This window comes from Pelodiscus sinensis, chromosome 7, assembly GCF_049634645.1.
Source record: "Pelodiscus sinensis isolate JC-2024 chromosome 7, ASM4963464v1, whole genome shotgun sequence".
NCBI classification, from domain to species: domain Eukaryota; kingdom Metazoa; phylum Chordata; order Testudines; family Trionychidae; genus Pelodiscus; species Pelodiscus sinensis.
The window spans coordinates 41,709,026-41,733,561 of record NC_134717.1 but is presented as its reverse complement, the minus strand read 5'-3'; the positions used below and the strand labels follow the sequence as shown (position 1 = coordinate 41,733,561).

At 44.6% G+C, this 24,536-nt stretch overlaps 1 long non-coding RNA gene across 2 annotated transcripts in view; it reads right to left on the bottom strand.

Annotated features, from left to right (window-relative positions):
- Positions 1–1,221: 1,221 nt before the first annotated feature.
- LOC142830301 (uncharacterized) overlaps positions 1,222–24,536 on the bottom strand; it is a 55,145-nt gene continuing 31,830 nt past the window's right edge. For both annotated transcript variants that reach the window (XR_012905458.1, XR_012905457.1), the window contains exon 2: positions 1,222–1,971. This is a non-coding gene — a long non-coding RNA (uncharacterized LOC142830301). The remainder of the gene's footprint in view (positions 1,972–24,536) is intronic.

The window sequence follows — 24,536 nt, the reverse complement described above, 5'->3', positions numbered from 1 at the left end:
AGCTTTTTGTTGCTGAAACTGGGCATTTTTCCCCAACAAAAGTCCAACTGCAGTGTGTATTCAGTGTTTTGTCATCAAAAGGCAGGTTTTGGCAACAAAAATTTAAAATTTAGAAAAAGCCCAAGTCATGATGCGCTGGGCGTTTCAAATATGCTAGGTGTTCGTTAGCTTCCAGCTTTCATCTAGTGCTCTTAATCCTGCATGACATCCTAGCTGTGACCTTTAACCTAACAGTAAGAGACACTCCCAGTTACCTGCAGAATTGCTCTGGAACAGAAAGATTCACATCTTGATTATCTAAATCCCTTTTTGCTGGCAAAACCCCAAGAGCTTTCATATTGTAGCCCAACAAAAGTCACAATGAGCAACCCGTTGTGGCGACAAAAAAAAAAAAATTCCCTCTCTGCGGATGCATCTACACTGCAGGGCTTAGCTCAATTTGCGTAGCTTATTTTGAGTTATGTCAATTGCATATCTTGTTTTGAAATAGCTCATTTCAAAGTAGGGAGTGTCTACACAGAACTTATTTCGAAATAGAGCACTCTTCCTCCAACTTCCCTTATTCCTCGTACAATGAGGGTTAAAAGTGTCAGAGTAAGAAGTCCTCCAGCTTGACAGTATTTTGACACTATTTTGAAATAATTGCCTGCTATGTAGACACGGACTAAGTTATTTCAGAATAGCGCTAGTTGTTTCAAAATAATGTTGCTGTGTAGACATACCCTGGGAGAGACTTGTCTCTCCCCTTCCCTTTACTGTTTACCATCATGTAGTGTGTACTACAGGAGGTTTTTTGTCAAGTTTATTGAACTCCAGTATGTTTCCTGTAATGTCTGATTGGCCACTCTGTCCAGTGCTTTGAACTCTGTTGTTCTGCAGCCATGTAAACAGATGCACTCCTCCCACCTGCCACCCCTGGGAACTTTAAGATCCATTTCCTGTTGCCTAGATCATTGTGTAGTGTTCCTCATGGCATCTGCTCAGGGAAATAGGGGTGGCTTTTGCTCAAAATGCTTTCCTGCCTGAAACACCCCAGAGTTTTGGATCTTATTGTGTGTGATGAAGAATTGTTGCAGTCACAGCTACAAGTGACTGTAGGGACTAGGACACATAAGGTTACATTTCTCAAGTCCTTTGAGATACCCTACGATGCAGACCCAAGATAAAGGAATTCTGGCAGGCGTACCAGAAGGCGAAGGAGACAAACAATCAGTCTGATGCTACACCCAAAACATGCCATTTTTATAAAGAACTGGACACAATCCTGGGTGGGGATCCCATGTCCACAGCCAAGGAGCGTATGGATACTTCCCATAGCACAGTCTCAGAAACAGGAGTTAACCCAGCAGCATAAGTTCGTTGATGAAGAGGTGGAAGCAGACGGTGAATTGGGGCTCAATCCAGTGACAACCTGTGCACCAGCCAGCAAGGAATTTTTCTTAAGTTTGAGGACTCTCAGCAACCAGACATGGAGCATAAAAAGCAAGGGGAGAGATGCAGGGTAAGTCACCGTGGAGGTGGGTAGTGGCCATGATGGGAATTAAGTCACTCTAGTGCAGCTACAGGAGTGGGAGCAGCAGAGGCGCAAGGCAGTAGATTGCTGTGTATTGCACTGGCGTGGGGGTGGAGTGAGCTGTATTTCTGTGAGCTAGTTAAGCCCTGCCTCAGTCTGCATTATGTCCAAACAGAGCATCAATATACCCAGAGATAGCCATAGAATCTTGCTGGGAGAAGGTGATGAAGCTTTTCCTGATGCTCTTATTCATTTTCTTATGGAGATTCCATGGCAGGGCTGCCAGTTCCTCACCACTGTGGTACAATACTCTCCCAAACCATTCTTCAAACTATGCTGCTGGGACCAAGGTAGCACAGTTTGGTTGCATAAGGAGCCCCCCCACTCGCATCCAGAAGTGGAGCCCAGGTTTGCCTGTTAACCTTCAGCAGGGCTAGGTCAGCCAGAGTAATAGCAGCCTGTGGACAAGTGAAGGAATATTACAAATTATTTCCATGTACATAAGCTGCACACATGCAGACTGTACTTTCTGAAGTCCCATGTCCAACCCTCCTTTCCCCACCACCGCCTTTAACCTCACCATAATCAGAGCGTCTGGAGAAGCCTGTGTTTGCCTCTAGGGTAACAAGAAAAGCATCCAATTTTGTTCAGAGACGTGCATGTTAGTGAAACAACAGTACAGTGACTCCATTGTTAATCGTTACTTTCCCAGACCAGACTTTGAGAAGTCAGGCACATAGACAAACTCAGTCAACTAAGGAAAAAACCTCAGAGGACAGGGCAAGATCTGATCAAGGATGTGTTGCAGTATTCAATGTCTCAAACAGAGAAAAGGAAGCAAAGAAGAGCTAGGGAGATGCAAGTCAGAACAGAAGCTGAGCGCATGCTAATGCTCATGGAAGACCAACATGTGATGCTGATGTCTTATCAAAATGCAGAGTGAACAGAACCAAAAAAGGCCTCCCTGTCAGCACATGCAGAATACGTTTTACAGCAACCCTCCCTCTATACCCACACACTCATTTTCATTGTAAGGTAATTTTTTTCCCCAGCACACTCCACTTCCTGTGAAACCAGCTGTGACTTTGACAGCTGGACATTAACAGCATTGTGAACTTTTCTAGTATCCCCGACCATCCCTTACCACCAAGCATCCTGATTGAAAACATCGATAAAAACATTTGACTCAGGTTCCAGGAGTTTATTTTGTGTGACAACCCACATCAATCACTCTGGCCCCCTTTGAAGCCTGTAATATCCCTTGGTTTCATGGGAATGACTCACTCAGAATGAGCAGTGGAATGAGGCTGGGAAGCAACCCCAACACACAGAAATACCAGTGCTCCTCTGTCAAAAGCAGTTCCTCAGAGCCTCCCAATATTAATGGCTACCCTCTGATACCATGAGTGTCTGGCTGTTCAAACTGTGCACCCAGATGCTGTCCCTCAGCATTCCACCCACAGGCATACACTTCCCCTTTATTCTCACACAAGTAATGTAATCAACAGCAGCCATCACTTTGGGGATATGATCCTCCAAAGGCCCAGTGCACCACAGAGATACTTCCATCTCCCTTTCAATCTGCTCAAGGCCCCCTCAGCAACCATGTGGTATCAGTTTAACCTGTTGCACTGCTTCTTACTGCTGTCCAGATGCCCCATGGAAGGCTTCCTGAGACAAGGTTGTAAGGGATAACCCGGGTTACCTAGGATCACTATGGGCATTTCCACATCCTCGACTGTAATGTTCTGGTCTGGAAAGAAAGTCCCAGCCCGCAGCTTTTTATAATATTCAGGGCACTGTTCTGGAAGGTACGTGCATCATGCACCTTTCCAGACCATCCCGCATGTGTCTCTGTGAAATGTCCACGGTGATCCACAAGTGCCTGAAGCACTATGGAGAAGTACCCCTTCTAATAGATGTACTACGAGGCAAGGTGGGTGGTGCTATAATGGGAATGTGTTCCCTCAATTGCCCCATCACAGTCTGGAGAGCCCATTTGAGCAAAGCCAGCCACAATGTCACCCACATTTTCCAGAGTCACAGTCCTCAACAGCAAAATGTTATTTATTGCCCCACACACTTGCATAAGTGCTGCCCCAATGGTAGACTTCCCCACTCCAAGTTGATTTGCAACGGAACAGGAGCAATCATGCATCACCAGCTTCCACAAAGCAATAGCCACATGTTTCTCTATCAAAAGAGCAGCTCTCATTTGGGCATCCTTGCACTGCAGTTCAGGAGCCAATTCAGCACATAGCTCCAGAAAAGTTGCTTTATGCATTTGAAAGTTCTGTAGCTATAAGTCTTCATCCCACACCTTCATGACAATGTAATGCCACCAGTCAGTGCTGGTTTTCCTAGTCCAAAAGCGACGCTGTACTATACGTAGCTGCTCTGTGGCAGCCCAATGCAATGCCAGTTCGGTGCTGTCCCTGTCACTTACATTGTCATCCACATCCGAATCTTCTTTCTCTGCTATTAAATGCATAAGTAGCTCTGCTGATATGCATGATGTCCTAAGCATACTGAACACAGCATAGGAGAGAAGTCTGGGATCCATGATTTCTCACAGCAGATGCTGAAGTTTGCGGCAAGGACAGGCAAAAGTAAGCCAGAAGCCCCAGAAGGCCTGGGAAGCAAAGAGGTGGCTGAACAGGACATTTTTCACATTCCCAAAATATCTAGCACTATGTTGTGCATTCCCACACTGACTGAAGGTGATGCCAGGCATTGTGGGATGCTAACACATATTGTTTTGCTCTTTCTGTTGATAGGGGAACTAAAAGTATGGCCATGATATGTCAACAGAGGGTGGCAGTGCAAAGATGATTTGTCAACATTCTTTAGTGACTTTATAAATGTCAACAGGACTTTCATCATCAAGTCTATAGCCTATGTGGGATTTTGCAGTCACAGGCTCTTACAAGTGTCCACTCATACTTCCCCTGTCAATTATCCAGCTTCTGAACCCTTTGTGACGGACCGGGCCGCGTCTGGGCACAGCTGAAGGCGTCCGCTCAGGGCAAATTGCTCAAATCCGGGGCTCCTTACAGCTCCCAGACTGGTGACCTCTCCACACAGGCCACAAACCAGTCCCACAGAGTGCTTCAGCTGCCTGCCTGAAGCCTCCCGAGCAAAACCCCTCCGACACCCCAGCAATATCCGTGCCTCATATACAGATGGGGGGGTCCTAGCACCCAATCCCACCTACCCCGAACAAGTCCTGTCCGGTTCCAAGAAACCAGCCACAGATCCCTGGTCAATTTACCCTTTGGACCTTACCCACAAATCACGCTGGGCCAATCCTTTAGCATCTAACAACTAAAGGTTTATTATCACAAGAAAGAAAAGCATGAGAGTGAGGTTGTTACAGAATAGTACGTTACATGCATTGAATCTCCCAGTCCTCGATGCAGGCTCTAGCAGAGATGTTACAGCTGCTGGTTTAGAAGTTCTTGTTGCACATCCTAGCATCAGGATGGGTTCACAGGTCTTCCGGGCTCTTCGATCCCTGCAGTGCTGCCTCTGGGATGAAGTGCTGAGCTGAGAACAAAATGGCATCGACCACATGGTCTCTTTATGCCTCCTTCCTGGCCTCTTCTGGTATGCAGCAGGTCACCTGGTCCTCAGCCTCTCTCTGCTGGCCGCTCTTAGATGTCCGCCCTCATGCTTTAGGTGTGTCCTTGGCCCATTGAGTGCCATTGTCCCACAGGGCCTCGCTAATTAGCATGTCCACAGGCCCGGGCTCTGCCCAATGCTCAGCCACATGTAGAGAAGTATTCAGTATCCACACAGACTACAGATTCCTAACTACACATACAGACATTATACAACCACATAAATAGCTTACATAGGATTATCAGATAATAAGCTTCTATTCAGCACCCCACATGGCCCCCTATTATACCATTGTTGGGGCCAGCACCCCCACCTATGGGTGCAGCCATGATCTGGCTGCTTCCCTCAAATTCCAGTAACATGACACCCTTCACTATCAGAATTAACTACTCATAAATTTTCACTTACTCAGATCTTTCCGTGGCATCTCAGTCTGACCCTCTTCTACTTTGTCTGGATGCTTTCTCTAATGGATTTGTAAACCCCATTCATCCTATATCATCAAGGCAGATAGCCTGAGAGTATTTCTCAGTGTGTATGTCTACACAGCAACATTATTTCAAAATAACATAGTCTGTCTATGCATCTATTTCAACAAAATGTCCAGCTGGATGACTTACTCCGACTCCTGTAACTCTTATTTTATAAGGAGTAAGGGAAGTCTGAGGAAGAGCACTCTCTTGGACTTCCTGCTGTGTAGACGGTGCTAAAATCCAAAATAAGCTATTTTGTCTTAAGCTACTCAATTGATGTAGCTCAAGTTGCATAGCTTATTTCAGATTTAGCCCTGCAGTGTAGATGTGCCCTCGGTGTGAATGTAAAAAACTCTTTTGCAGCCATGGTCACAAAAAAACAGCACCCCCGTCAGAGCCGGCCTTAAGCCGATTAGGCCAATTCGGCCGAATCGGGCCCTGCGCCTAAGGGGGCCCCATGCCCTGCACCCGGAAGTCGGCTCCCTCGGCTCGGCTCCCCCTTACCTGCACTGCGCATGCTGCCGTGTGTGCTGTTTGCAGGTGGGCGAGGAGACACCCAGGCGTGACGTAATGTCACACACGGGATTTTAAAACTGAAAAGTGCCATGATGCCGCCACAGCGCATGCGGTTTGCAGTCCGGCCCTGCAAAAAGCAGAGGAGCGGGGGCGGAGAAGAAGGGGCTTGTGCGGAGGGGGAGGGGAAAGAAAGGGGAGGGTACCAAGATACAGGCTGGAGGGGACACAAATGGCAGGGGGCCAAGTGCAGACAATGAGGAAAAGGGCAGGAAGGGAGGTGTCAGTGGGAGGGGGGACAGGGTGATGCGGGGAGAGGAGAGAAGAGGGGAAGGGCATTGGGGGCTAGAGGGGGGAAGTCCTGGGAGAAGGCTTGAAAGAAGGGGTGGGCATGAGAGGTGGGGATGGAGCAAGGCATGTGTGAGGGCACAGAGGTGTGAGAGGAACTGGGGCAAAGAGTGGTGAGGGGATGGGCGACAGGGAAAAAGAGGGCAAAGGGGGCAGGGCAGTGAGGGAAAGGGGAGGCACGAGGAGGGTGCAGGGCTAAGGGAAGGTGCAAGTGCCAGGGGATTCTGAGCATGAAGCAGAAGGGCAGACACCTCTGGGGATGGACCAGCACCAGAGGAGAGAGGCAGGGCAGGTGTGTAGAGGGAGGTGTTAGAAGAGGAGTAGCTCACATGATCAGAGTGGGGCTACTGGAGGAGTGGGCACGGGGGAAGAGAAAAGCTGGTGGAGGGGGGCAGGTAACAGGAGGGCTGAGGGCAGTGAGAAGGGCAGAGTCAGGACATCAGAGGAAGGTGAGGAGTTGGGGAGCAGCAGGCACCAGGGTAGATGATGGAGCAAGGAGAGGAGATATGGCAGCAGAGAGAAAAGGTAAAGGTTCATAAAATATTTATTAACAACATGGTATGCTGCCCACGGCCAGTTTGTTTGCGTCCCATGATTCAGTTTGGATTTATGTGGGGATCAACACGTGGCCAGCGAGTGGGAGCCAAAACAAAAAAGTAATCAGTGTAATGAACTTCTGTTGATATGTGTTTTAGTAGTTAAATTCTTGGACTGTCATTGCTCATGAAAAGTAGAAATCAGGTAAATATTGCATTTTATTAATATCAGCAGAACTGACTCAAATGAGGCCTGTGTGTTGTGTAGTCTTGCCTTAATCTTTGTATTCATGCCTGTCAGTGTGAGAGAAGCTATTTGTATATATTTTATGCAACCACACTGGCAGCATGTAACTTCTAGAAGGGGAAAGGGCCAGCACAGGAATCCCCCGATGCTATAGAGGTAAGCAATCGCTTTCAAGCTCTCTCCACAGGCTCTGCAGTGCTGAAAGCTCTGGAAGGGACCTCACAAGGAAGAAACCAGAAGGGAACACCATCTACTGGAAGGCATGGGATGCGTAGTCCTACAAATGGGGGAATCCACAGCCACCACCCCCAAAAGGAAACGACAGGTAGTGGTGGTCGGGGACTCCCTCCTAAGAGGGAGTCCCTCGCATGACTGGAGCGCTGTCATGGAAGGGTATAGACTGTTCAGGAACAACAGGCAGGGGAGAAAAGGAGGAGGAGTTGCACTATATGTAAGAGAGCACTATGATTGCTCTGAACTCCAGTATAAAGAGGGAGAAAAACCTGTTGAGAGTCTATGGGTTAAGTTTAAAGGAGCAAACAACAGCATTGATGTTGTGGTTGGTGTTTGCTACAGGCCACCGAATCAGGTGGGTGAGGTAGATGAGGCTTTCTTCGGACAACTGAGCAAAGCTTCCAGATCGCAGGCCCTGGTTCTCGTGGGGGACTTTAATCACCCTGACATCTGCTGGGAAACCTATACGACAGTACACAGGCAATCCAGGAAGTTTTTGGAGAATGTTGGGGATAACTTCTTGACACAGGTGCTGAAGGATCCGACCAGGGGCCGTGCACAGCTTGACCTTCTGCTCACAAACAGGGAGGAACTAATAGGGAAAGTGGAGGTGGGTGACAACCTGGGAAGCAGTGATCATGAGATGGTAGATTTCAGGATCCTGATGAAAGGAAGAAAATAGAGTAGTAAAATACACACCTTGGACTTCAAAAAAAGCAGATTTTGACTCCCTCCGAGATCTGATGGGCAGAATCCCCTGGGATGTTAACATGAAGGGGAAAGGAGTCCAGTACAGCTGGCAGTATTTTAAAGAAGCCTTATTGAAGGCACAGAAAGAAACCATCCCGACGCGTAGCAAGAGAGGCAAACATGGTAGGAGACCGGATTGGCTTACAGGGGAAATCCCTGGTGAACTTAAGCACAAAAAGGAAGCTTACAAAGAGTGGAAACTTGGACAAATGACCAGGGAGGAGTTTAAAGGTATAGCTTGAGAATGCCGGGGGGTTATCAGGAAGGCGAAAGCGCAAATGGAATTGCGACTGGCTAAGGATGTGAAGGATAACAAGAAAGGTTTCTACAGGCATGTTAACAAGAAGAAGGTGATCAGAGAGGGTGTGCAGCCCCTAATGGATGAAGGAGGTAACCTAGTAACAGATGATGCGGGGAAAGCTGAAGTACTCAATGCTTTCTTTGCCTCTCTATTCACGGACAAGGTCAGCTCCTGGACTTCTGCGCCAAGTGACGCAAGATGGGATGAAAATGGACAGCCCGTGGTGGGTAAAGAACAGGTTAGGAACTATTTAGAAAAGCTAAACGTACATAAATCCATGGGTCCAGACTTAGTGCATCTGAAGTGTATTGAGGGAGTTGGCAAATGTCATTGTGGAGCCTTTGGATATTATCTTTGAAAAGTCGTGGAGATCGGGAGAAATCCCGGATGACTAGAGAAAGGCAAATGTAGTGCCCATCTTCAAAAAAGGGAAGAAGGATGATCCAGGGAACTATAGGCCGGTCAGTCTTACCTCTGTTCCTGGAAAAATCATGGAAGGGATCCTTAAGGAATCCATATTGAGGCACTTGGATGAGAGGAAAGTGATTAGAAATAGTCAGCATGGATTCACAAAGGGCAAGTCGTGCCTGACCATTCTGATTAGCTTCTATGATGAGGTAACTGGCTCGGTGGACATGGGGAAGTCAGTGGATGTTATATACCTTGACTTTAGCAAGTCTTTTGATACGGTCTCCCACCATATTCTTGCTAGCAAGTTAAGGGATTGTGGATTGGATAAATGGATGGTAAGATGGATAGAAAGATGGCTAGAAGGCCGGGCCCAGCGGGTAGTGATCAATGGCTCGATGTCAGTATGGCGGTTGGTTTCTAGCGGAGTGCCCCAAGGTTTGGTTCTAGGACCGGTTTTGTTCAATATCTTTATTAATGATCTGGATGAGGGGATGGATTGCACCCTCAGCAAGTTTGTGGATGACACTAAGCTGGGGGGAGAGGTAGATACGCTTAAGGGCAGAGATAGGGTACAGAATGACTTAGACAAATTGGAGGATTGGGCCACAAGAAATCTGATGAGGTTCAACAAGGACAAGTGTAGAGTCCTGCACTTGGGACGGAAGAATCCCAAGCATAGTTACAAGCTGGGGACCAACCAGTTAAGTAGTAGTTCTGCAGAAAAGGACCTGGGGGTTACAGTGGATGAGAAGCTAGATATGAGTCAACAGTGTGCCCTTGTAGCCAAGAAGGCTAATGGCATATTAGGTTGCATTAAGAGGAGCATTGCCAGCAGATCCAGAGATGTCATCATTACCCTTTATTCGGCTTTGGTGAGGCCGCATCTGGAGTATTGTGTCCAGTTCTGGGCCCCCCACTACAAAAAGGATGTGGACGCATTGGAGAGGGTCCAGCGGAGGGCAACCAAAATGATTAGGGGGTTGGAGCATATGACTTATGAGGAGAGGCTGAGGGACTTGGGTCTGTTTAGTCTGCAGAAGCGAAGAGTGAGGGGGGATTTGATAGCAGCCTTCAACTTCCTGAAGGGAGGTTCCAAAGAGGATGGAGAGAGGCTGTTCTCAGTAGTGACAGATGGCAGAACAAGGAGCAATGGTCTCAAGTTGTGGTGGGAGAGGTCCAGGTTGGATATTAGGAAAAACTATTTCACTAGGAGGGTGGTGAAGTACTGGAATGGGTTACCTAGTGAGGTGGTGGAATCTCCATCCCTAGAGGTGTTTAAGTCTCAGCTTGACAAAGCCCTGGCCAGGTTGATTTAGTTGGAATTGGTCCTGCCTAGAGCAGGGGGCTGGACTTGATGACCTTCTGAGGTCTCTTCCAGTTCTATGATTCTATGATTAAGTTGAGGCCCTCAGCATGTTCTGTAAGTATCAGTGTGGCCCTTGGGGCTTCCAAAGTTGAGTTGCCCTAGCTCATCCCTGACAGGTGTCTGTCTAACCTGGTCTTAAATATCTACAATTTAAGCTCATTGCTTCTCATCCTAACCTCAGAGACCAAGCAGAACAATTTTTCTTCCTCCTCCTTATGATACTTGAAAGCTGCTCTCATGTCCCTTTTCGGTCTCCTCTTTTCCAAGGTAAACAAGACCAATTTCTTCAGCCTTGCCTCATATCTCATGTTCTCTGGACCTTTCCTCATTTGTGTTGATCTTCTCTGGACTTCCTCCAGTTTCTACACATTTCCTGAAATGTAGTGCCCAGAACTGAACATGATACTCCAGCTGGGGCCTAATGTAGATGGCTCGTTCCCTGCCTAGGGGACATGAGACTGGGCGGGTTAATTTCCAATCCTCCTATTTTTTCCTTTCCTAAGCCAGGAGAGCACAGTAGTTCTGATGGGGTTGGAGAGGGGATGGAAGCCAGAGCCAAGATCAATGAGCCCTGGGAAGTGGGCCCATTGAAAGGAGACTGGACTTGTGGATGCCTTGGGGGTCAGCAGCTAGGGCCTCTTTGGGAAGCCCCCTCTTTGGAGGTGAATGCGGCAGCATTGAGACACCACCCAGAAGCAGGTGCCACAGACACTAACTTCAGATTCATGGGACGGCTCTCACAGATCTTGCACATACATAAGATGATAGATCTGCAGGAGGGGGGGCAGTGGCGTAGTGAGGGGGCGGGAGAGGTCAGTTGCCCCTAGGAGAAAAATAATATAAAATTTAGCTAAAAAATAGATGTCACACATTTTTAAAAGGAATACCATATCTCCTACCTTTTGTCTCTTTAGGCACCCACTTAATATTTTCAAAAGCACACGAGTGACTAAAATCATTTTTGATAATTGGACTTGGAAATCTAAGATCAGATTTTCAAAGGTAATTAAGCTTCTAAAGAGATAGTTGTCAACTCGGATCTTCAAAGATATCTATCTGATCTTTACACACCTTTGAAAATCTGGTCATAAGTGTCCTAGTCAGTTGTGAACTTGAGATGTAGGAGCCCAGGCCTAATTCCTTCAGGCTTTTTTTTTTTTTAATTTTAACATTTATCTACACTAATTCCCCTCCTTTCTCTTTCACTATCCAATAAATGCATGGATCAAAATTATAGGTGCTTTGGTGAATATGCTGACTTGAGAGTGGAAAGATTTCATATGGTCATGTATGATTCCTGCTAACCCATCTCAAATATGAAAAATTAGGTTGATACCTGTTCATAACAGGAGCTGTTGAATTCAGTTCCTCATTTGTAGTATCTCATTAGGATGTTTAGTGGAGAAGATATTGTTTTTGTTTTTTTATTTATACTGTGGACAAATAATGGGCTCACAAGAATTCCTCCATTGTTTTACCATGAATCTCAAAACATTTGGTGTTTTTCTAAAGGCCTGGAGTCAATTGATTATGTAGGAATCTCAGCTTTCATTTAAAAAAAGTTCTCTATACTTCTGGGCCTTACAGCTAAGGAGGAAAGCTTTAAAATATGAACCCTACATACTTAAGAAACAAAAGGCCAATAAAAATCCAATATGTTTTATTTTTAAAAGAGTCTTATGATTTGTAGACCCTTCTCATAATTTTGTGTAGGTGGTTCTTGTGATTTTTGAGTTGGCAATACTGCTCTTTGACTGGTGAATTTAGAGAGGTCTCTCCTTTCAGTTTCCCTTTCCACGCTCCTTTTTTGTCACAGGTCATCATAGAATCATAGAGACAATGGAGAGTAGGGTCAGTCCATGACTATGGTTAATGACTGGTCAGGGTGACTAACTATTATCAGCCAGTGGTCTGAATGAGCTATCTACTGCCATCTGTTAATCAACTGTAGGAAAAGGCTTCACGAGCAGACCTTATTTATATAGACAACCTATTTTGCCACAGGGATCAGTAGACACACTTGCTATGTCAAAGTGATCAATTTTTGCTCTTTGGGTTGAAATTCACTTAAGACTTAGAGCTGGGAGAATGACATGTTATCCATATTGTATGATTAGAAGGTTGTTTGTTATCCATATTGTATGAACTTAATATGACCTGGCTTAGGTTCTACCATAACTTGAACAGAAAGCAGAGGATAGTTTCACATCTCACTGAAAGTCACAGAAGATGGAAACAGGTTTTATTTCTGGTGGTGTAGAGTCTATTTGGGAGTCCTCAATTATACCTGACACTTTACATGCAGTGTTAAAGGCAGAGTGGACTAGAATCAATTGAGAGTCCTTGTCTTGTCTCAGTGATCGCTTGAGCAAAAATCATTGATAAAATCTCGCGTAGACTGACCTTGGACTCAACATGCAGGCAATGTGTTGAAGGGCAGTGCAAAGGAGGCAATGTTGGTAAGGTACCATATTACCTAGGGAAATCATTGGTGCTGAAATCACTAAGGACTGGAATTTGACCACAGAACTGACACTTTCTTAAAGACTCCATTTTTGCTATTTAAAAAGTAAATCAATGTAACAAAAGTGCAACGCTCTCTGGTAACTTTTTAAAAATCAAACTTCAAACTTTATTGAAAAAAATGGAGAGTTTGCAATTGAAAATATTTGACCTACACTTAAGGCACCTGATTTAATTTTGTGTAAAATTTTGCATAATAAAAGATGCATTTTTTTGAAAATGTTCAACTATATTGATATACATTTTGATCAGATCTACTTCTGATGTGTTATTTGTTGTGTGGGTTTTTTTTTTTTTTTTTTTGCTCAACAAAAAATCCTGGGTGGAAGAGGGGGGGCCCTGCCAAAGCGGTTCGAATTGAGCCCCGCACTTCCTAAAGCCGGACCTGACCCCATTGGTGACTGGGAGCTCTACTACTTCCATACGAAACATTGCACTAACAAGCAGAGCCAGTGGCTTACCTGCCCCATTCACAGACCTACTCTTCAGTTTATTTCCCCCCGCTCCCCTCATTCACATGGAACACTTTTCTTCCAGCAGAGCAGGAATATCATCAACATCACTCCCTAACTGGTTGGAGTAGTCACCTTTGTACAAGCCAGGCAGTACCTATTCTCTCCCTCCCCCCTCAGAGACCAAGCACACTATAGGTACGTCTACACAGCAGTGCTATTTCAGAATAACAGACGTTATTCCAAACTAACAGTCCACGTCTACACTACAAGCAGTTATTTTGACAATGTCAAAATAATGTTGGGCTGAAGGACTTTAGTCCAACGCCTGTAAGCCTCATTTTATAAGGAGTAAGGGAAGTCGGAAGAAGAGTGCTCTCAGACTTCCTGCTGTGAAGACAGTGCCCAAAGCTGAAATAAGCTATTTTGACTTAAGCTATGCCAATTGCATAGCTTAAATTGCGTAGCTTATTTCAGCTTTAGCCCCACTGTGTATATGTGCCCTATGTTACTACACTACACATTATTTAAAGCAACTCTGAACCAGGCAATGAATAAATAGCTCAGAGATAATGAGATGGGGTAATGAGCATTTTGCCTCTGGTTCATTGGTTTTCTTCCAGGCTGGTGGATAACTGTAACTAAAAGTCTGTGTAAGAGGCAATTATTTGGTGGTCTATCTATGTTATACAAGCTAGTAGTTTCACTCCAGTTCTTAGCATGCATGATGCAGGTGTCAACCTCACAAGCTGCACTTGGTTGTCACTCAGCAGAAAGGCAAGAAAGTCAAGACACTGAGTAATCAGTGAGGCTGAAAAATATTGTCAACCCTACAGGAGTTAGTTTCCAGAACAAGAGAATATTGGTGGATAGCATGGGCAAACATATACCACTGCTGTCCATGTCAAACCTACTTTGTGGATAAACAGAAGATTCAGCGGCCCAGTCTCATCCAGCACCTTTCAGAGCACTAGATTCAGTTTAAGGAGGAGAGTAAGAATGCATTTTTACAAAGAAATCATTTAGAAGCATAGTTCAACTGGCTAGGAAACAAGAAGGCATTTGATGTTTCAATCTATATCAGGGGGTCAGTTACCTTTTCAAACCAAAGAGCCAAACAACATCAAAATTCAGAACAAGCGATCAACAGAAAGCTGTATACGAATGCGTATTTGCATAACTGAAAAAATACAATATAATATTGATAATTGACATGCTGATTAATAATAGCATAAATAGTTATTAGGTGTGGAAAAGATGTTTTTCTGATAATGTACTTAACAGTGGACTCATAATTGACTTGCAAGACATTTTTACTGAAGGCAAGCCCCTATGCAGGAATTTTGGAGGGTGGGGAAGGGGAGAGTGCTTTTTTTTTTTTTTTTTTTGTAAATGTGGGCTGCAGTTTTTTTAAATAAAGGAATTCAAAATAGTCATGCAATGAGTGTGCATAAGAGAGATCAATGAAAAATTTCAGTGGAAACAGACTGGAAAAATGATTTTGTTATTCTCACACACAGACACACACACACTGCAGGCCAGGATGATCTCTCACACACCGATGAACTCTGCCTTCTGGGGCACCCCACATGCTGAGGGCTGGCAGGCAGCGAGGATTTGGCTGAACTGGGGTAGAACCCAGGTGTCCCTCGTTGGTCTAAAGCCCTAACTACCTGCTCCTTCTCTCAGAGGTGCCAGGCATCCGACAGCCCAAGCAGGGTTTGTTTCCCTGGCAGGGCAGTGAGTGACACTCAGGCCTGTTTTTTGGCAGCCCGTGACTCCTAGACACCTATTTATCTCCCTACTCACGTCCTCCCCTCCCCCGCAGGCCTGACTCATAGCACTGCCCCAGGAACTGGTTCGTGGAGCCAGCACACCAGAGCTCAGTTCTACACCAAACTCACCTCAATGTGGCCAGCTGCTGTGCAGCAGCTTAGGAGGCTGTGGTGTACTCCAGCCCTGCTGCTGCATGGGCCTCGCCCCCGCCACCCCTGTTCCCCCACGGGTCCTGCTGTGGGTCCTATTGCTGACTTCCTCCACTTCCGCTGCAGGCCTCACCACTGGACCCTTGGAGCAGCTCTGTATAAAACCATGGGCAGTCGCCCACTGGTGCTACAGTGAGCTACTGTGTAGCAGCTCAGGGGACCAGGATGTATCCCAGTCCCGGCCAGTGCCCCACCACAAGCCTGATCCAGAGCAGCTCTCTAGAAAATACCAGCAATCCACCCACCCCCCGCTTCTTTCTCCTCCTCCCCCCATCAGCCACCAGCAGCAGCAGCTTACCTTCAAAGTGCAAGAAAGATGAGTGCTGCCGTTGAGAAGGTGGGCAGAACTACAATTCTTTGTGCTCCTCCCCCCAGGCATGCAACCAGTGAAAGAGCCATAGTTAGATCTCTCGCAAGCCATATTTGGCCTGCGAGCCATAGGTTGCCAACCCCTAATCTATATAGGGTTTGTGCATGTCTGTCTCTTCTTCCCCCGCCCCTCCCAATTCCTTTTCTCACACTTCTGATAGTGTCAGACAAGTATTTCAAGACAGTGTTTGTTATGCACGGGTTGTCATCTCTCTGGGAAACGGTGTCTATACTTAGATGATCATAGATTGTCACATTAAATCAAACCTTAAAGCTATTTGTATTATGAAAGTACCTAGAGATGCTAATTGAGATCAATGCTCCACTGTGCTAGGCCCTGAAGAAACTTACAGTCTAACAAACAGAACATCAAGGACAGGAGAAAGGAAGTATTATCTCCGTTTTAGATATGAAGAACTGAAGCATGGAGATTAGGCAATTTGCTTAATGTAACTTTAGGCAACAAGCCAAGTCTATAGCAAGCATTGTTGACAGGCTCCCCAAATCCTGGTTCAGTGTCCTTACCACAAGGCTATTCCTCCTTTATTATGTCACTTGCTTCCAGCAATACTTCAAATTACTCACTGTAGCAGAAGTATAATGTAGCTTACACTATTATGTCGGTATGGTAAATACCATACTCTCTCTCTGCTAGTGATATCTTCATTATGTACCATGCCTTATTAATTCTTAATAGCTCTCATAAATGCTTAACAAAACACTAAAGAAAAAAGGTGTTTGACATGTTGTAGATTAGAGGATTTTCAGTTACAAATTCAGAATCTCTTCTTATTTGGGAATACAAATAGAGGGTAACACTGAAGGACAGAACAAGATTATGCTTGTTAATTCCAGGAACACTTTCATTTTCAAGTACCAACGTGGAGATCACACAATATTACATACATTCAGCTAGATATCCAAACAAGTGATCTACCTGGATTCAAGCCCAAGAGATGTTTAATTTAGTCTCCTTTCCAATTCACTGTTTCTCCCCCACCCATCCCCACCATGAACCTGGGAAGTTATTTTGTCCTGCCCCATAGTAAAACACTGTTCTCTGCTTAAGAGCAAGCAGGGTTGGAACATGAAAGGCAGCTCTACCTAATTGAAGATCTAGCACTATATTTCTGTATTTGTTTCCACAGACTTGAGGTCAAGTCATTTCCTTTTGGCCCTAAACTTTGCTTTAAAAGAATGACTACAGTATTGCAGTCTACTGATAATGATTTAACTGAATAGATTAACTGAACCGAGTAACTTTCTCAGTGAGTTGCTCTTATAATGCCTTTACTTTAAGCAGTGAGCCAAAAATGGTTCCTTATAACTCAAGTATTCCCTGACTGAAAGATACAGGTACTGTCGAACTGTACATTTTCCAGAACCAGCCTTAATCAATTTAGCAATCTTAATCTTACAGTGAAGGGACAGGTAAATCTGAAAGCATACCTAAGAAGAGTTCTGAGGAAATTAAATCTGATTATGTACAAAACAGCATCAAAGTTCCCCGAAGATCTTATCATTTAGATGGATGATTGCCAGTAAGCTTTCTAAATGTGGTCTTCAGTGCACAGAGAAAATCAAGAAGCCTTTCAAAAGAAGGTGAAAACAGCAGAGACTTTATTTTAAAGGGTGTTCTCCCATATCTTTCTGTTATTAAAAAAGTTAATCACACAGACCAACTCGATTCTGGAGATCTACTAAAAGAACAGTGCCCATCAATGGTTATTTAATGACAAACAGCATTCTCAGTCCTTATTCAGTGTTTCTACAGCCTTAGTACAACAAGGTCACAGTCTATGATTGGGGCTTTTAGATGCTATGGTAATACAGTAACTCCTCGCTTAAGATTGTACTTATGTTCCTGAAAAGTGCTACTTCAAGCACAACAATGTTAAGCAAATCCAGTTTCCCCATAAGTAAATAAGGGAGGAGGGGTTAGGTTCCAAGGTTAGTTTGTTGCATTCAAAAAGGCAATATATACATATACAGTATAAGTTTTATACCATACGCAGCAATGATGACTGTGAAGCTCGGTTGAGGTAGTGGTGTCAGACTCACTGTGTGTGTGTGCGTCACAGACAAGTTCAGTTTCCACTGCCCTTGTAAGTAGAACAAGAAGTCCAGACATAGGACTCTGTAGCTGGGATATCCTGCTTTGTGGAGATGGGGTATGGAGTGGGGGGGCTTGATGAGGGAAGAAAGGAGGCATCTTTACACCAACATCCCTCACTTCCTTCTCCACCCCCAAGAGTCTCCTGCTTGTTGTGAAGGGAGAAACTCCAAGGCAGAGGGAAGAAGCAGCTGAATTGCAGCTGCCTAGGTACATCTTTAAAGTTCCCTGTAATTTGGTAGTTGATGCAGGGCTGCCAGGCCACTCTGGTTCCAAATCCCCAGAAAGACAGGTTGCTTTTCCAGAAAATCCTGCACGTAGTGGACAAACAGGCAGCCACAAAATGTTATAAGGAAGCACTGCACAATTTTAAACAAGCATGTGCTCTAATAGATGAGCCTCATAACAACATTAAGTGAGACACCACTGTACTAATTAATATCTGGAGAAAGCAGACACCGCCCAATCCAGGGAGTTTGATTCCAAGATGACATAGGAAAAAAGTAATCTCCAAAAAAATCCAGAAGAAAACCTAGCTAGCATGTCCACAATATTCACCTGCCAGTCCTGTAAGTCAAATGTAATGGATGTGGTACCAAAAATAGACCACAAGGCCATGACAACAGAATATTCACCACCCAGTTTTAGTTGCATCCTCCCATACTACTGACCTTCTAGCCCTCTCCACTCCCCAGCCATGCCACGGGAGTGAATGTGTAGGTGCAACAACAATTTTATAGATTACCAAAAAAAAAAAAAAAAAATCTGCTTAGGTTTTGGATTTGAAAATTTTCATTCAGCAAGAGTTAATTTGCCTGAAGCAAAGTAGCACAAGCATAACTCTGCAATTTGACCTAGTATCTAGATCTTACCTTTAAAATTCTAGTTAAATCATCTAAATAAAATTCTGATCAAGTCTGAGCTGCTGTTGGTGTTGTTTGTCTTCCTTACTCACAGGAAAAGGAAACAGGAAAAAACTAGACATGTCTTACTTGCATCTAAAAGTTGTATGCCTCAAGCAACCTACTTGCATAGCTGCCTTATCATGTTCTTGGACACACCTAAAGGATTTAGTAATTCTGAGTACATCTACAGTACACAAAATGCCATACCTAAGGGCACTTGATGGATGAGCACAAGAGGAGCAGAGATATTAAAAATTAACTGTGATATTTAAATATACTTTATATGGTTTGACTGATTTCAGATAAGTTACAAGTCCCATGAATTCAGATTACAGCCTCAGGCAAAAGGACCAGTACTTCCTAAAAAAGAGTTAAGTGCTAGTACCAACTGGAGGAGTGTGTGTTCAGCACCTCTCAGGACTGAGACCAGCCAGTACATAATACAAGTGCAGCTCTCTCATTTCACAAAGGGTATATCTAGACAGCACAGTTATTTCGGAATAATGGCCGTTATTCCAAAATAACTATGCGAGCATCTAGACAGCAATAGCTTTATTTCAAAATTATTTTGAAATAAGGTACCTCCAGCCCTTCCCAAGGTACCCTGCTGGCCACTCTGTCTACACTCAGCCAAACTCTGTAGTCCCTCCTTCTGCTGGAGTCCTTAAAGCTGCAGCCTCAAGAGAAAGAGCTTGTGGCACGTAGGAAGCCTTAACAGCCTGGAGCCACACAGCAGCTGTCACTGCCTCAAATTTTAGAAAAATGAGCCAGTTTGTTGCTCCCAGCCAGCTCGCCACTGCTCCCAGGGAGCAGTCAGGCAGTTCCCAGGAGCCTGCCCGGGCTCAAAAGAGGCATGCACCTTCCTGGACCTCACTGAGGTCTGGGTCAAGGAAGCAAACCTCCAAGATCTCCACACCAGACGCCGAAATGGGGCTATCTATGGACAGAGGCCGACAGCCTGGCCACAAAAGGCTACATGCACACACAGGAGCAGCTGCAGATAAAAGTTAAAGATCTCCACCAGTCCTACATCAGGGACCAAGAGTGCAGCTCCCACTCTGGGACAGGACCCCACACTTGCCCTTACATGCTGCCACTGCCAGACATGGTGGGCGCATGGCACAGAGAGAAGCCCAGCCAGCCTGTGCCCCGCCTACCCACCCCCTGGGATCCCAGTCTGGCTGGCTGCCACTGCCAGACATGGCGGGCGCATGGCACAGAGGGAAGCCCAGCCAGCCTGTGCCCCGCCTACCCACCCCCCGGGATCCCAGTCTGGCTGGCATCTACATATGCCTGCTTGTCCCCAAAATGGGGGACACAGTGAGGCTCCCCCATAGGGACATGTGGGCTCCTGCATGCAAGGGCCCACTGGCCTCAGCATACATGGACTTGCTCCAGGTACATCGCCTTCCTGTGAGCCAAGAACTGTCACACTCAGCTCGGAAATTAGGGCTAAACTTCAGGCACATAATAAAAGGAGGAATAGCTTTGTGGTTAAATCACTGAACTGGGATTTAGGGAGCCCAGAGGCAGCTCCGGCTCCATGTCTAGAATGCTGAGGTGTCCACAAAGGCAACCATAGTGGGCAAAAGAAAAGGCTTTGCTGTCCCTTGAGGATGGTGGCAAAGGAAAAAAGGCTGAGACACTGCTATATAGGGGGGGTCCCTTCAAACACAAGCCTCAGAGAACGTTAGGCAGCAGCTCCAGGAAGTAACTGCTTTCCTGATGCCCTGCCTGAAGTGGTACTGGGTGGTTTTAAAAGCGAGTTAGCATCCAATCAGTGTGGATGCTCTATTTTGAATTAGGCAAATGCTATTTTGATGAGCTTTTGGTGCGTAGACATGCTATTTTGAAGTAAGCTATAGTGGAATATTTCTTCCGAAATTGCTTATTCCGAAATAATTGTGCAGTGTAGACGTAGCCAAAGCGTGTGGCAAAAGAAAGGGTCTGAACTTCAACCTAGCATTCAACCAGAGGCAGCAACAACTAACTAGATCAGAGAAGCCAATGCACCCAAGCAGCTTGTCAACACCTGGCTCACCAATGAGACTATGGAAAACTTCTATAATTCCATCAGCCATTCAGGAGTTCATGGTGCAGCACTACAATCATTACCAATCCTGCACACACAGCAGTGTGCAAGAGGTGGCCTAAGTTTGGCTCAGACTCTCAGACAATATGGTAGCTTAAATATTATGATTCACATTCACAGTGCAAGTCTGATTAAAGGTCTGCAAGGCACCACCAGCCAGCTGCAGAACACAGGGGAGAGCTGGGGCAGCACTGCAAAGAAGAGGAAGAGAAAACACAGCTTCAGCACTTTAGGAATGGTATCTCACATCTTACTTAACTTTGAAAATATTTGATTGGAGTGTAAGATATTTACTTCTTTTCCCTCTTTCCCTATCTTATAATCTGGGTTTTGCTTCAATATTTCCATGCATCCACCTCAACTGCCACCTCCTCACCCACTCAGCAAATTTGCTGGGTATTCAGACTAACAAAGGGAATTTTCAAGAGGCACAGCCTTATTTTCTTCAGATGAAAGGGGTAAAGCTCCTTCCTTCTATCATTCCTGCAACACTAGTCCCCTTCCCATCTCTGTTTGTTGCAATGGCAACTGACCACCAGCATTGTAGTCAGACACAAGAAGACACAAAAATTACTTCTACAATGATCTTTACAAATGAAGACTTATGTCATTGCAAACCTGACAAAAATGGTTCCAGAGAGGTTAATGGTCCAGTTTCTGAATCTCCCGCATATCTATGTAAACCTGGAGTATTTGAAAGGAAGCCAATGAAATACACCTTCAATATTCCAAATCTAAACTTGAAGTAACTGAAATAGTGCAGCCAGAGACTACCTACAAATTCCCCGATTCCTGGATATTAATACATACATAGCCAAAACCCATTACAGTACATCCAAAAGACAGAATCTTAGTCATATTCAGAAAACAGGATTTATTCAATAAAGCTGCAATTCTGTACTTTATCAAGAAATCTTAATATATTACTAACAGGCTAGAAACACAATGCTGTGTTACTTAAATTACTGTTAATTTATCCACTTTAGACATAAAATTGATAGTTTCACTCCTCAAGGGCCCAGGCAAATGTGCTAGTAGAAAATATAATGAAATAGCTATTGTTGCCTGTCATAGGGACTGATCCTGTCCCATTCAAGTCAATGGGCTTTTGATTCTGTTCCCACTATAATGACCTCAAATTTGAAGAACTTAAACAATGAATAGTCTAGCAGCACCTTAAAGACTAACAAAACGTGTAGACAGTATCATGAGCTTTCATGGGTAAAACCCACTTCTTCAGATGAATCTGAAATTCGAAGCTTCTACCGAGGCTATTCTGAACAGGAGGGCTGCAAGTCTTTCCAGAGCGTTCCAGACATTTCCTTGTAAACACTGTCTGCCTATGGAAAGTGTGTGATATGAGGGCCAGTCCTGGAGTCCAGCCATATCACCATGCTCTGCTTTTTACAAAGTAAGAGCACATTGCTGCCAAGTGGGGTAATCTTTGGTAAAAGCAAATAAGGGTTTTCCTTTCCCTAACCAAAAATGTACTATGGAACAACTCTATACAAGTGCTTCCTTTTATGCTTCTCTGCACCAAGAGCTAGCTATGCTAGTGAATTGTCGTTAAGAGTTTTATATTTTGTTTAGCTAATTGCTCCTAGTGTTAGCTTTCTGCAAATCTATTTAATACTCAAAGTCATTTTCAGGTTATAAATAGTTCATATGGTTTGCTTTGACGATTCTTCAGTTGTGGTAATTTCTGAGTGTGCAGACCCTGCTATGACATATTGTTCTGCTTCCTGAGAAACTGCTTTGTTTAATTCAAATCTGTGAACAGATTAACATTCTTCATGCAATATTTCAGGTGAGTCATCATGAGCATCTAGAAGTCATGAGGCATTGAAAAACATTAGCAAGTCCCAACTAGCCATCAGCTGTATAACTATCTGCAAATACAACCCTACAAACCACAGGAAAAAAAAATCAAATTAGACACTAACGTGAGTTTCAACATTTGTGAATATTTGTATTAAACTATTTAACCACTTCTGTTTGTGCTTATGGAGCAGCAGGTATAGCATCCACCTTTGTAGTCTTTAAGGGTATGTCTACACACTTTTTATTTCAGGAGAAGTATGCAAATAGCGCTGTGCATTTGCATACTTCCTCCAGTTTTTGTTTTTTGTGGAAGACGCTCTTCCAGTATTTACCCGCATCCACACGTGGCCAAATTTTGAAATAAACCCCTATTTTGGAAGACCCATTATTCCTCCTACAATGAGGTTTACAGGGGGTTATTTCTTTTGAAATAGGGGTTAATTTCAAAATTCGGCCACATGTATACATGGGTAAGTACTGGAAGAGCGTCTTCTGGGGGGAAAAAAAAAAAACACAGACCCACAGAGAAAGTATGCAGATGCACAGCACTATTTGCATCCTTCTCCCGAAATAAAAATTGTGTGTAGACATACTCTTTCTCCAAGAATGTGCTTTACTCACATTCTCCCATTTATGAACAGGCTTGAAGGGAGAAACTGCCTATATTAATGTCATCAACTAAAAACTGCTGCAAGTTTCACTAAACTATAGAGGTGCAGTTTACTTTCAGTAAAAGTAGTAATGTACTTGTATACCATGTTCTAGACACAAGTCCAAACTTTTCTCAAAGAATCCTTTCAGTTCCAGATCACTTGTCCTTGTCTCACCAGATATGAGGGCAGGGGTGGAGGTAGAGGTTAACTGGACATAATGGTAGAGGAGAGTCCCAGGTCTGTACAATGTGTGTGAAAATGGAAGATGTGTCACTCTGTCTACGTGAGCTCCCCTTGTGAATGTTCATCACCTTGGTGAAACAGATCCAGACTTCAACTTCCTTGCACCCTTGCGCTACATCTATACTACAGCCCAGATCAATGCTCTGAGATTGACTGTCAGTGGATCTATTTAGTGTGTCTAGTTAAGACTCACCAGATCAACTGCAGATTGTTCTTCCATCGACTGTTACTCAATGCCAGACGAGAAGAGTAAGGGAAGTCAACAAGAAAGTTTCTTCTGTCAGTCCCTCACAGTGTAGAGCCAGTGTCTCTCAACTTAAGGTATATTGACTCCACCTACATTATTCACTTAGCTGGAGTTGTGTAGTTAACTTTATGTTACTGTAAATGTAGCCTTAGGCTTGCTATATCATTTAGAGTGCAGATCCTTGGATTCCTCACTGAGATCGGGACTCTGCATACTACCTGTTTAGGCCCTGAAACTAGTGCTGCTCTCCCTAACCTCCTAAAAATTCACACATGAGCCTCAGAGCTCTGTTGGATCTGTCCAGCTCTGGATCACTGTTGCTAATGAAAAACTAAAAGTTATAAGGGGTCACTTTAAATTTTAGGCATTTTCCTGCTCCTACCTATAGAGTAGGAGGCTCTGTAAGGAAGCATGTGGAATATGGACCTAGCAGCTGTCAGGCTTTAGGGCTACTCAACACACGGCCTGTTTGCATCCTGTGGTGCTATTTGGGTTTATTCAGGACTCAACATGCAGCCTGCAGGTGGGATCCTTTGAACATGGCCTCCACTGGGAACATGCTCCGCAATGGCAAGTCAATATAATGGTCTTCTGTTGATATGCGTTTTAGTAGTTAAATTCCTGGACTGTTATTGCTCATTAGAAGTGCTGTCATATGGGTGGAAATTGGGTAAATATGGCATTTTATTAATATCAGCAGAATTGATTTAAATGGGGCCTGCATGTTCTATAGTCTTGCCTTAATCTTTGTATTCATGCCCGTCAATGTGATAGAAGTTATTTGCATGTTTACGCAACCACACGTAACCCTCAGCGTGTG